The sequence below is a fragment of the Olea europaea genome, chromosome 11 (assembly GCF_002742605.1).
Source record: "Olea europaea var. sylvestris chromosome 11, O_europaea_v1, whole genome shotgun sequence".
NCBI classification, from domain to species: Eukaryota; Viridiplantae; Streptophyta; class Magnoliopsida; order Lamiales; family Oleaceae; genus Olea; species Olea europaea.
The window spans coordinates 6,439,501-6,452,013 of record NC_036247.1 but is presented as its reverse complement, the minus strand read 5'-3'; the positions used below and the strand labels follow the sequence as shown (position 1 = coordinate 6,452,013).

The window sequence follows — 12,513 nt, the reverse complement described above, 5'->3', positions numbered from 1 at the left end:
CAATAATATAAAGGAAGAGAATGATATGGATTAAAAGCCACTTTTGATAACAACAAATTTAGAAAATTGCAAAAATTATCGTTAGACTTAAAAATAGAAAAATGGGAAGCCTTTGATAGAATTTGGAAAAGAGAAAGAATAGTAATAAATGAATATCACAAAATAAAAAAAAACTATAGATGTAAGGACAACTTATGGGCAATATAAATTAAATCTTTTAACAAAAAATACAGTTGAAGAACTATTAACAAAGATCAATAAAAAACAAAGTGAAAAAATCCAATATATTTATTTAGCAGGAATACAAATAATGTTTAAATCACTATTTAGAGAGGGGATAGATTCACCTTAACTATAACTTTACATGATGGAAGAATAATAAGTTTAAAAGATAGTCATTTAGGAACGATAGAAGGAAATTTAGCATATCAAAAAATTATGTTTACATGTTATCCAAAATATTGTATATCATTAAAAGATAGAAATTTTGATGAAGTTTTAGGACTACATTTTAAACTTCATAGAGATGATATCATGCAACTAGATGATCAAATTATGACTATAGAATATAGAGTTTTATATACATTTACTAATTCTAATTATGGGAATATTTATTCCAATAAACTATATATTGAAGTTCATAAAAAATATAAAGATATTAATAAAATAATAGAACCAAATAAACAAATAAGCTTAATTCCAGAAGAATATGAATTTCATATAACAAAAAATAAACCTAGAACAATAGAATTAAATGAAGGAGAATGTTCTAATAATACATATTTAAAGATGAAAAATTAATTAAAAGATCAAAAAAATTTAAAATACCTAATAAAAATCAATTAGAAGAAATCAACAAAATAAAAGAGTTTTTGTTGAAATAGTCAAAATTGCTTATGAAATAAAAATGAGTGATTCATATTTCATTTCTCCGATAAATAATGTTTACCCCATAATAATAGCCATGAAAGGAGGTGACCCTTCATTTATAAAAATCATGACATATTATGGATTCATGGATTTGATTTATCCAGGAAAAGATTTTATTGAAATTTCAAATTTTGATGACATATTTATTAAGGAAGTATCCAGATTTGCAAAGGGAATGAAGATATTTTTAAAATTCTATTTAATTAGTCCAGAATATGATGGAGTTGTTTACTATCCAGTTGAACACATAATCTCAATTGGATATGTTGCAGCCAATTTCCAAATTGATGTTACAGAGAATAATAGAAAAGTCCCAACAGTGACAAAATCATGGATCGAACATAGAAAAGCACTTGTAATTAAGGTCATCTATAACATTGCCAAAAATTTGTTTGATAAAAAATTCTCGTGCCTGTGCCAATATGAAATTGGATGTTGGTATCCAATGGAGGATATGCAAAATCAGAAATTTTAAAAGACTATATTACAAGATTTGATATATATCAATTTTCAGGATATCCTATCACTATAAAAGAATCCTGCCAGCAAAGGGAGTGCCCCAACTGCATGTGAAGAAATGAAAGAAAAAGACAAAACACCTTTTGACAAAGGTGTATGAAGGATAATAATACTACATGTAAAGACATTGAAGATAAAGAACAATAATAGAAAAAGATGCTCTTTGGATAGAAAAGTTGAACCAACACGTGAAAATCTAGGTCCAAGGAAGAAAATAGAAAGGCAAGAGTGTCTTTGCTGATGTAATAAAGTCTCATAAATCTGTATAAATAGAGACATTACCATAGAAGAATACCATCTTATCTTGAATTCTTGAGTTGTAAGCAATAAGCCCATTTTCAGTTTGAAAAATCAGTTTTTCTGGAAATCCCTTTGTACCAAATAGAAGTCTTGTATCAATCATAATAGAAATAAAATTTCAATATTTTGATATCAATATGAATTTCTTAATCTTTTTCCCATATATTCTTGAAAGATCTAATAGAAAGTTTCCTTCTTATTTTAGCAAAAAGAGAGTTTTCTTTAACAAAAATCTAGAATTTTATTCTTTAGAAGTTGATACAGTGCGAGCAAGTAGCTAAAATAGTAGCAATTCCACGAAGGCAGAAGGCCGTTGAAGGAAGCAATTTACAAATTCAGAGCTCAAAGGTCACTCGGTTCTAAGAATACAGGTCTAGATCAAACCTAAGGTAAAACTATTAAACTTTTGCTAAAATTAGAATGAATCTTTTTAAGATCTTAAAAGAATCGTAGGGATAATTGTATGATGATTATTTTGATAAATGCTAGGATATACAATTGAAGGATTACATAATTTATTAGAAAGAATGTTACAAGAAATAAAGAATATTATATCTCGATTAGAAAATATAAATTTACCATTTGAAAGATATGGTATTTTATTAGGAAAATATGATATGTATGTTGCAGATTATTCTTATTTATTAGATCATAGAATGATTTTATATTCAAATATCCAAAATAGAGTAAATAGAAGATAAAATGATTAAAAGATTATGATATATGTTGCAATATAGAAATAATCATTTCATTAAGGATAATATAGACATTTCCATAAAAAGGAACAGTGATAGATCAATTAGAAAAATTTCCCAAGGCACCCAAAAATGGTTTGTCCTCTCTATGCTAGTGGAAATATTTATTTTGGTCTTGTAGCCATCGATTCTAGCATCTTGATACACTATTTCTCATTACAATTGTTGCCAGTTTTTGTGCCATTACAAGCATCAATAGCTGTGAATTCTCTTGCACCTGGATATCCTCCATGGGATGTAGCCATGCCTATATAATCCATCAAGTGGAACCATGCCATCGCAAATTGAATACAATCTTTGTGAAGTTGAAGGCATGCATACTATTTTACAACTGTTTGGCTATGATTGTATATCACACGGTTTTTTGAATATAAAGACACTTTCTTTTATATACCACGAGAAAAAGAATTTTTAATGATCTTAGGTAACTTTTCTGAACTTATTATGACATGTACGTTACTGATTCAGCTGATAGTGGATCAAAGGGCACTGAAAGGATTAGTAACAACAGTATGAGCGGCATTGGAAGTTCAACTAGGGCGCAACCAAGTTCTGAATCACCAAAGCACGGGAAACAAGGTTCTATTGTTCATGGTAACTTTCTTGACCAGGTTTCTCGTTCTAGGTCAATGAATTACTCTAAATAAGACTTATCTCGATGAGAGTTTTCTGTATATCCTTATGCTTAAATGTAGGACATACATTTCCCAGTCTCTGCACTGTTAGTCTGATGTTTATTTTGTCAATTATGTCACTACTTGCCCTCTGAAGCACATGTTTCGTGAACTCTTTTCCCTTTACCTGGTTGACATGTTTACATGGATTGTTTTGAAGTTTGAACAATGAGCTTTAATGGTCTGATCCTTTGCCTTATAACTATACTCGGTTGTTCTTTTCTGTGTGTGGAATATGACTTTCCTCATCTACCATCGTTGCAGTAAAATACTTGTCTCAAACTAGTAGTTGAGCAGCGACCGAGGTCCTTAGGCAGGCTTTTCATTGTGCTTTAACTTGTTTAGTAATATGTCAGCTTTGATACATTTGCAACTAATTTAGATCTTTAGGAATCAATATTGTGGAGGCATCTTCTTAAATATGGTGTTGTTAGTGAGTGTTCCCATTGTTGAGCTGTACTACTTAAAAATACAGGAAGTTCGATGTGTGAATCAAGTCTATATTTTCCTTTTGACTTTCTAAGTCTAATTTAGAAAATTTAGAGAAATAAATCTCTACTTACCCTTCTGATCTTGAATAACTAGATTCGGGCAAAAAGTTTGTGTATGATTCTCTCTCTGGAACTGAATAGCAGTGTACTCTCTTTGAATATATTTTTAGCATTTTTAGAGGGAAAGATTATGTAGCCATTCAATCATTGCTCTCATGTAATTTTGGGTAATATATTTCATTTGTATCTAAATGCTGATGGTTGCTTATGAATTTGTTTATGTAGGCATTCCGGATTTTGCTGAAGTCTACAGCTTCATTGGGAGTGTCTTCGATCCAGACAGTAAAGGTCATGAGCAGAAGCTCAAGGAGATGGATCCCATTAATTTTGAAACAGTGAGTGCACTGAAGATTTTGGCTCTTTACTTCAGTTGTCGAGTGAAGGGTGACATCAAGTATTATGTTCTTCCCCATCTCTTGTGACTCAAGGAACTCGTATTCCAGCGGTCAATAAGAACAGGATGTGCTTAACAGTTGATCTATTAAATGGGTAGGTGTTACCAATAATTTTTTGGGGACTGGGGAAGAGGAAAATTGACAATGGACACTCAAAAACGTTTGACTAACAATCCAAATCAGGAAATGAAGAGAAAAAGGAGAGGAGAGGAAGAGAGAGAAAGAACCGACAGAAAGAGAGAAATTGATAGAAACTTATAATTGTATTCATTAATCAAAGTACTTACCCTCTTTGTATACAGTTTTACATAACCTAATTAAGCTGGAAACCAAACAAGGAAATGCACCTAAAATTACAAAAATTGGAAATAAAGAAACCCTAATTAGTTTAATTTCTTTTGCAGCACAAATATGCTCTAAATGCTGCATAAAAGATTCTCTGGGTTAAGCTGTGGATTAATGAACTGATAAGTTGTTCAAAATATGTACTTTGGATTGCTCTCTACCTAAATATAGGGAAACGGGGGCATTTCTCATGACTTGAAGTGAGACATATTTTATGACATGTAAGGGTGAATTCCAAAATGCATTTGGGTGCCAATCGCATTTTGAATTGTGTTTGGGCCAAATGCATCTGAATTTGAACTTCCTGTCACAATTTCTTGAGCGGTCCAAGTACAGCAATGTGGCTGATTTTTGTCCAACATGACTCGCAAATCATGGAAAACCTGTAAAACTAGAAGATCTGTCCTCAGCATCTACCTGATATCTACCGGTACAGTTTAGAATGTACATGAAACTTAGAACCAAAAATCATGGGATCCACAAGAATATCTTGCTTGGTAGTCAAAAGCAGAGAGCTTATTTCTTATTTTGCTGCCTCGCTTAAAAACTTGAAATGAAAAGGCCATGAGTTTATTATCATTGATATCATGTGGATAACTATTACCTGGCATTTAACATTTTGGTTTTGAAGAAAAGGATCATTAAATAATAATACTTGTTAAAATAGTGTAAAATAATTTAGTCTAACAGCAGGTTAGATATTCTGTGATTCCCAAATCTTTTATGATAAATAGAGCCAAACCCAGAATCAATTCATCTAGAACCCATTTCCTACAATATATTGAGACAGATCAATTCTAGATTACTTTCCAGGGACATTTTGCTAAACTGGCGGAGTCTTAAGGTTTATTTGTTAATGGTGATAGTTACAAGTAAACAGAGAAGTAGCTCTTGAAATAAATTATATATCAATTAATACCTTTTAATTATCATTTTGTTGATACATCAATTTTTTTTTTAGATTGTGTCATGTTTGACAAGTATTGCCTGAAACTAGTGTTTTATTTACTTGTCTTCTGTGTATAAAGGTTTATTATGAGGAGAAATTTGAAAGCCGACAAATGGTTGAAAAATAAGAGAGGTCATTCATTTAGCCTAATGAACGGAAGTAGCTGGATGAGGAAACACAAAGTATACATTTGCGTGTGGTTGTACTTAATTACTTCGCATCCATCTACATTAAACCATATTTTAGCTTAACCTTTTGTTTGATTATTAATTTTGATCCGTCAGCTCTGATCTGCATGGGTATTTGCTATTTATCTCAACAAAAAAATGAGAGAGCACATGTCTGCATTATGTACATATTTATAGAGTCTCTGTTCAAGAAGGTATTTGATGTTTCTAGATAAAAAATCTGCTATTTCGATAAATAGGGTGTCAGCATGTTACTTGTGGACTTGTACAAGCTTCTCGTTTAATAAATTCTTGTTCTTTTCTTCCCTCTTCCTGCACAAGCTGCTGAAATCGTAGGAATAATGATGATAATGGAGTCAAGTCAATATAGGGGATATAGTGTTAGGTTTGTTTATGAACAGGGAATGAGCAATTGAAAAGGATGTAATACATAGGATTAGAGCAGGTGAATAAAATAGAAAAGTGTTATAGAATTGATAAGATAAGATAAGATAAACGTCAGCAATTAGACGATGAGGTACTGGTCAAAGAAAAATTAAGGGAATGATGCATGTCTTGCATAGACTAGAAGAACTAGCATTAATAGGAGTGACAGGATTTCATTAGAATAGGTTAGATTCATTAGAGGAGGGAGTGGTAAATGAAAACTAGCATAGATAAATGTAGTTGCTAAGCATTCAGTTGCTTCAGATCCTCCAGGAAATATAGCAATGAACTGTACAGGTCGCAGAAAAGTATTCCTGTAGCCATTGCCTCCTCTCTCTTTCTAAACATTTAGATGACACCGAATTTTAGCCAGAGCTAAGTAATAGATGATGACATAAAGACCATCTTTTATTGATAGCATCTTTGTATGCATGATTTTTGATGCCGTCCCCCCGTTTTATAGTCATGAAATTAGCATAGAGAACTTTGCCTTATCCAGCTATTAATGTATTGTATTTGGAAAAGGTTGAAAGAAGTAATAGACTGATTCTTGTTAAGTATTTATGATTTCTATCGTATTTTAATTAGATATTTATTATCAACCAAATAGTTAAAAGTTCTCAATTCTAGATTTTGATGCGTGGCTAGCTGTTAATCTTTTTTTGAATTTATTTACAACAAAGGTGGACGTTCTTGGTCTTGTATTTGACACAATACACTTCACACCTTTAGTTCTCTTTTTGATATGACTTGTTGCATTCGTCTGTAAGATTGGTTGCCCCATGATCCATGATAATTTGTATTATTCATTTAAGTTCACCTGTGAAAATTTACTTTTCTATTGACGTTGTTGATGAGAAACCTTACCATCAATTTGTACACCCCTGATTTTCAGCCAATTGTAAGTGTTCTTTCTTTATCTAAATGCTTCTGGTGTATTTTTCTAGTGATTCTGATTTAAATAGACTTAATGGAAATGAGGATGTTAGGATTTGATATGTGGTCATACTGGCACTATCGTTTAAGTGAATGATGTCTCGGGTTGTCAGGGCATGTTGTAGACCTAAAAGTAACATAGCTTGATGTGGCTGTGAAGGGTTGGATTGCATCAGATGTTCGGTAGATGCAGTGATGGATGGAACTGAGTTGCGAAAAAAAGGATTCCTGTAGTGTTCCCAAAATTTATGAGAATGAAGTTGTTTTTTCGTTTTTCTTGGACCTGTAACTTTTTACCCTGTTATGCATATAAATAAGGTGAATACATTAAAAGTGAGGCATTGGTGGTACCGTGTTAGCCCAAGATATTTCTGAAGTTTATATTAAGGCTGTATTAGAATAATTCAAGTTTTATGAATTTCACCAGCACTAAGAAGTCTGATTTTTCAGTAATAAAGCCCCAATTCAAGACATAGATGCTCAGGGGTTACATGACTCTTATGATTTTAGCCCTGCATTCTTGTGGATCAAGTGTGAAATGATGACATTATTTGCCATAAAATTATCGTTTGTATGCTCCAATAGAAAAAAGGTGACTTTCCGTTAATCGGTTGGGGGTAGAAATAGGAATGTGGCCTCAAATTTAACATGGTTTTGAGTGCAAGGGTGCATTTAAAATGACGGTGGAGGGGTCAACATTCGATGGCTGACAAAGTTGACAGAGGGCAGAACAGAATTCTTCTAATGTTGTAGATTCTAATATTTTTCTCAATGCTTATTAAAGTCTCTACTTCACCAACGTTGTCAACTACACTGTATTCGTCGCGTGAAAATTGTTTTCCATTGACTTGTGCAGAAACAGGTTTTATCCTCAATACCAAAACTGTAGGGGTGTCAACAGGAAATGTCGTCAAAGCAGAAGAATAAAGATCTATATTTCTTAACTATAGGGCTGTAATTTTAGTTTGCAGTAAGAATTCGTCCTTTTCCCTATCGGCATCCTCAGTAGCGAAGAAGTAAATATGATTTCTTCTTTTCATCAGCGATATGGATAAGACATCACTGACAGTGTAAGGAGACTCTAAGAAGTTGGACAAGGAGAAGTGGAGGATGTGTAGATTTTTTATATCCAGACTCAGCATAGACGTCTGATTTCGAAGCTTAGAAGTTAGAAGGATCTTAATGTCCAGAGCGAGAGGCACAAATGCTGTTTCGGTTGTAATAGTTTGTCTTTAAATGAAAATATGTTTTGGCAATTTTGTTTTAACATAATAGCTGGTGGTGGCTTCATAAAGCAGTAGGCTTTCACTAACTTGTTGGAATGCAATGTGCCAGTATCTGTAGCTAGCATGACTTCCTAAGATAATAAGATCTTTGTGCCATTTTTTAGCACGGAGAATGTTATGCTAGTATGAGAACATCTTCAATTGTGGTGTAAAATGGAGATTTAGAATATATTCTATCATTTGGAGAGCATCTATAAATTTAGAAAGTTAAAATTTTGAAGTACTCCAACAGACTCTTTAAAACATCTCCAATAAACTCTTTAGACAAGAGATACTCTTTATTTCAAAGAGTCAACATTTAAAATAATGCTCTATGAGACTTTTTAAATCAACATTTTAATTTAGAGAATTGGTTTGACTATCCAAATTTAAAGAGTTAAACTTATTTTCTATAATTGATTGCATTCAAAGTGTTTAATTTTCAATGTAGGAAAATAATAAAATAGTTTAAAGAAAAAGGTGGTTAAAATAAAATATATAGAAAAATAATAAATATTTTTTGGAAGTAGTAAAATGAAGCGTTAAATATAAAAAGGTTGTTGAAATACTTCAAAATTTTAACCCTGTAAATTTATAAATGCCTTATAAATGATAAAATATACTATTTAAAAATAGATTCTCTTGGACATGTTTAAATATTTAATACTTAATTTACTACTCTAAAAAAAACAGTTATTATTATTTTTTTTTTTTGTCTTTTGCTTTAACTAGTTTTTTCTCTAGATTATACTCCCTCCATCCTATTTATATAAGGTGACTTTCTTCATTTTCTTGTCTCAATTATATAATCTTATTTCTTTATTGAAATTGTTTTGTTTTGTTTTGTTCACTTTCTAATATATCCTTATTTAATTTGTTTCATTATAATCAATTCTCTCCACTTAATCTATAAATTGTACAAATATAAATAAAAGCAAGTTAGGAAATTTTTTTGGCAAAAATTATTTTTTCAATAACATTAAATATGATTTTTAATCCGTATGAAAAACAAAATCAATTTATATAAATGGAATGGAGAGAGTATTATCATTTTTCTACATTGAAAATTAAAACACTTTAAATGTGTTTAATTATAGAGAAACATGTTCAATATATTCTTTAAACTGAGATGCTCTCTATTTTAAAGAGATAACATTTAAATTCATACTTCAAGAGATTCTTTAAATTAATATTTTAATTTAAGAGTAGGAAAACTAAATAACTAAATGCATTCAAAGTATTTCAATTTTCAATATAAAAAAAAAACTAATCTAGAGAAAATGATAATTAAAATAAAAGATAGAAAAAGATAATAAATATTTTTTGAAAGTATTAAATATTAAGAGCTTGTTGGAATATTTTGGAATTTTCTCTCTTTAAATTTATAGATGCTCTCCAAATGATAAGATATACTCTTTAAAAATTGGAGGTTTCTTATAAATGCTTTTAAAATGTTAATTTAAAGAGTCGAACGTGATTTTAAGAATTAACTTTTTTAAATAGAGAGTATTTCATGTTTAAAGAGTCTCTTGTAGATGCTCTTAGATCTCCAAGTGGTCGAAAACATAATTGGAGAAGTGCAAAGGGAATTTTTCGGCAAAAAATATAAATTTTACATTCACAAGAGGCAAAATGCAGATATAGATATCTTCATTAGAGTAGAATTTGAATCTAAATCTATCGGAACGTAAATGAAGATGCAAAAAATGATTTTGAAAATGATAATTTAGATTCAATTTTATACCATCATTGGAGATGCTCCTTGAAAGGCTTAAACTTTAATTAATGAATCTTTTTTTTTTTTTTAAATCTTTTTTAGCACCATTTCCATTCCTTGACAATGAAATTTATTCAATTTAGTACTATACTCTATTCACTTTTCGTGGGGAGTGATTTTGGTCTCGTACCTTTAAAAGTGATGTTTTGAGCTTTCAAGCTTTTCAAATCTCGTGATTGGTATTGTCAATGTTTACACGCAACTTTCAGTTAAATTGAAGAGAAATGTTGGTGATTTGACGATTTTGCCATTTCCTTATAAAATGTGAAAATCGTATGCAATTTTGATGTTCGTTTCAACATATTTAAATAAACAACTGTGCTTGCACAGGGTCTATTGCACAGACCCTGTACAAGCGCACACACATGGGGTGGACCCCACACATGGGGTCCACATGTGGGTTCCACCCCCATGTGAGATGCCCTGCACAGATCCTGTGCAGGAGACAGTTTCCTTAAATAAATTATGGGTTAAATATTCACTTTTCAAGGTAAAAATCTGTTCCCTCCCACAGCTAATTTTTCCAATTATTATGGAATTTAATTGACTCAAAATATAAGGTCGTGGTTGGTTTGCCGTTTTCGGCCCATTTTTCGTTTTCTATTTTCGAAAACGTGAAAAACCCGTTTGGTCCGTCATTTTCGAAAATGCATTTTAGAAAACGAGTTAAAATTTATAACTGAAAACTAAAAACGACTTTTTATCGTTTTCAATTATAGATGTCGAAAACGCTCAAAACGCAGAAAACGGGCCATTTTCGGGGAAGACTAAAAATCGTTTTGAAAATGAAAATGGAAAATAAAAATGTAAACCAACCACTACCTAAGCTGGCTAAGCATCTAATGGCTTTTAATTCAAATTCTTTTCATATGATAAAATATTCTGCGTTTAATTTTTTATTTATTTTTAATTATACATTCTTGAAAAATTTAGCTCCTATTTATTTTTCATTATTTATCCATTAAAATGAAAAATATAATCGTTATTCTTCATATTAAGTTATATTTGATTTTCTATCTTTTGTGCGAAATTTATGATGATTATATTTTTCGTTTTTATTCTTATATTAATGTGATTCAAACGGACCTATATTTAAAAATTTATTTTTCTCAAATGATAGTCAACCGGAGCTAAATAATAAGGGAACTCCTACGTAGATGGTTGAGAGCAATGATATACAATAGAAAATCTTGAGGCAATTTTCGTTCTCTCAATTCCTACCAGAATCATCCTTGGTGGAATTACCTCCAATTTGCTTCTCCTTGTAGTTCCCAAATTTGTATATCTATTCAGCGTCCTTCCATTTTCTCGATCGCTACCTACTTCGCTTCCTCCGGCATCGGAACGGTTAGATTTTTCTACATTCTCTCGCTATGGTGTACGCCTGAAATGTATGTGTTCGTTTCTTATACTAGTGTTTTTCTTTCTTTCTTTTTTCCTTTTTAATTTGGGAAAAATGGCTAATACAATTCTGAATTCACGATGTCGATTAAGGACTGAAGCCCTTAAAATAGAACCTTTTTGGGTTTAGCGATTTCCCTACTTCTGTTAATCCCGGCATTGACAAGTTGGGGATAGTAAAATTCTCAATCATCAGTACAATCTGCCTGGGGAGGTACTTGGTACGTTTCATGTGCTTGTGAATAATCCTGTATTTTAGTTTGGTTCTCTAGGGACCTATTTCTCTACTACTGGTAAGCTATGGCCTATGGATTTTGGACGTATAACATAATGAATGTTGGAGCTATAATCGGTACTATGATGGCAAAATTCCTGCTGTCCCTGATTTTATATTATAGTTGATAAGCTGGTGACTACAACCTATCCTTTTTATTCTGAAAATGAACAATAGTAATAAAAGGTCCTACCCTGTTCCTTTGAGCACGTATAGAACCTTTTATTATGCCTCGCCTAAAATCTGATTGTTGTGAATAGCGTATCAAAGCTTCTTGTATTTTCTAGCAAATACACATCAATAAGATATGAAGATGAAGAAATATTCTGTCGCACCATATCAATCCAGGATAGCTAATTTTTATAGAGCATGTTGTTGGGGATCCTAGGAGTTCAATCAACCAAAACATCAAACAATAGAAGAAATTCTAAGGCAAAACAATGAAAAAGGGATGGAAAAATGCAACCTGTCTTTGGCCGAAATTTCTGCAGTTTTCCTTCCTCGTTTCAGCAGCTTCTTCTTCTATTTATGAGTGTTTTTCAGGCTCAGGAACAGCTCTCCATGACTTGCAAATCACCTTCCAAGAGAGAGGGGAAAAAATCCGACAAAGAACCACCACCTTAAGCTAAAATCGAGAGCTCACTTTCTGCTGGGAAAAAAACCGAGAGCTCCTCTTTCTCTGCCAAAAACGTGGGAAGACCTTATTGTGTCAACATCAATACCATCAAGTCACAACATCTCTCCCAAGATTAAATCTCGGCCGTCGATCTTCATCCAATGGTCCACAAAAAACTAAATAAATGGTGTTAGGTGAACCATATTCTCACA

At 31.7% G+C, this 12,513-nt stretch overlaps 1 protein-coding gene and 1 pseudogene across 2 annotated transcripts in view; both read left to right on the top strand.

Moving 5' to 3' along the window:
• The window catches only part of LOC111404381, an 11,952-nt pseudogene extending 7,601 nt beyond the window's left edge, over positions 1 to 4,351 (top strand).
• Positions 4,352 to 11,140: 6,789 nt separating this feature from the next.
• LOC111403157 (mediator of RNA polymerase II transcription subunit 4-like) overlaps positions 11,141 to 12,513 on the top strand; it is a 7,458-nt gene continuing 6,085 nt past the window's right edge. Inside the window, exon 1 of one of the 2 annotated variants that reach the window (XM_023031556.1) lies at positions 11,141 to 11,357. The gene's annotated coding sequence lies outside the window, so the exon portion shown is untranslated. Of the gene's footprint in view, positions 11,402 to 12,513 lie in introns of both variants that reach the window. The other variant, XM_023031555.1, reaches the window with a different exon arrangement.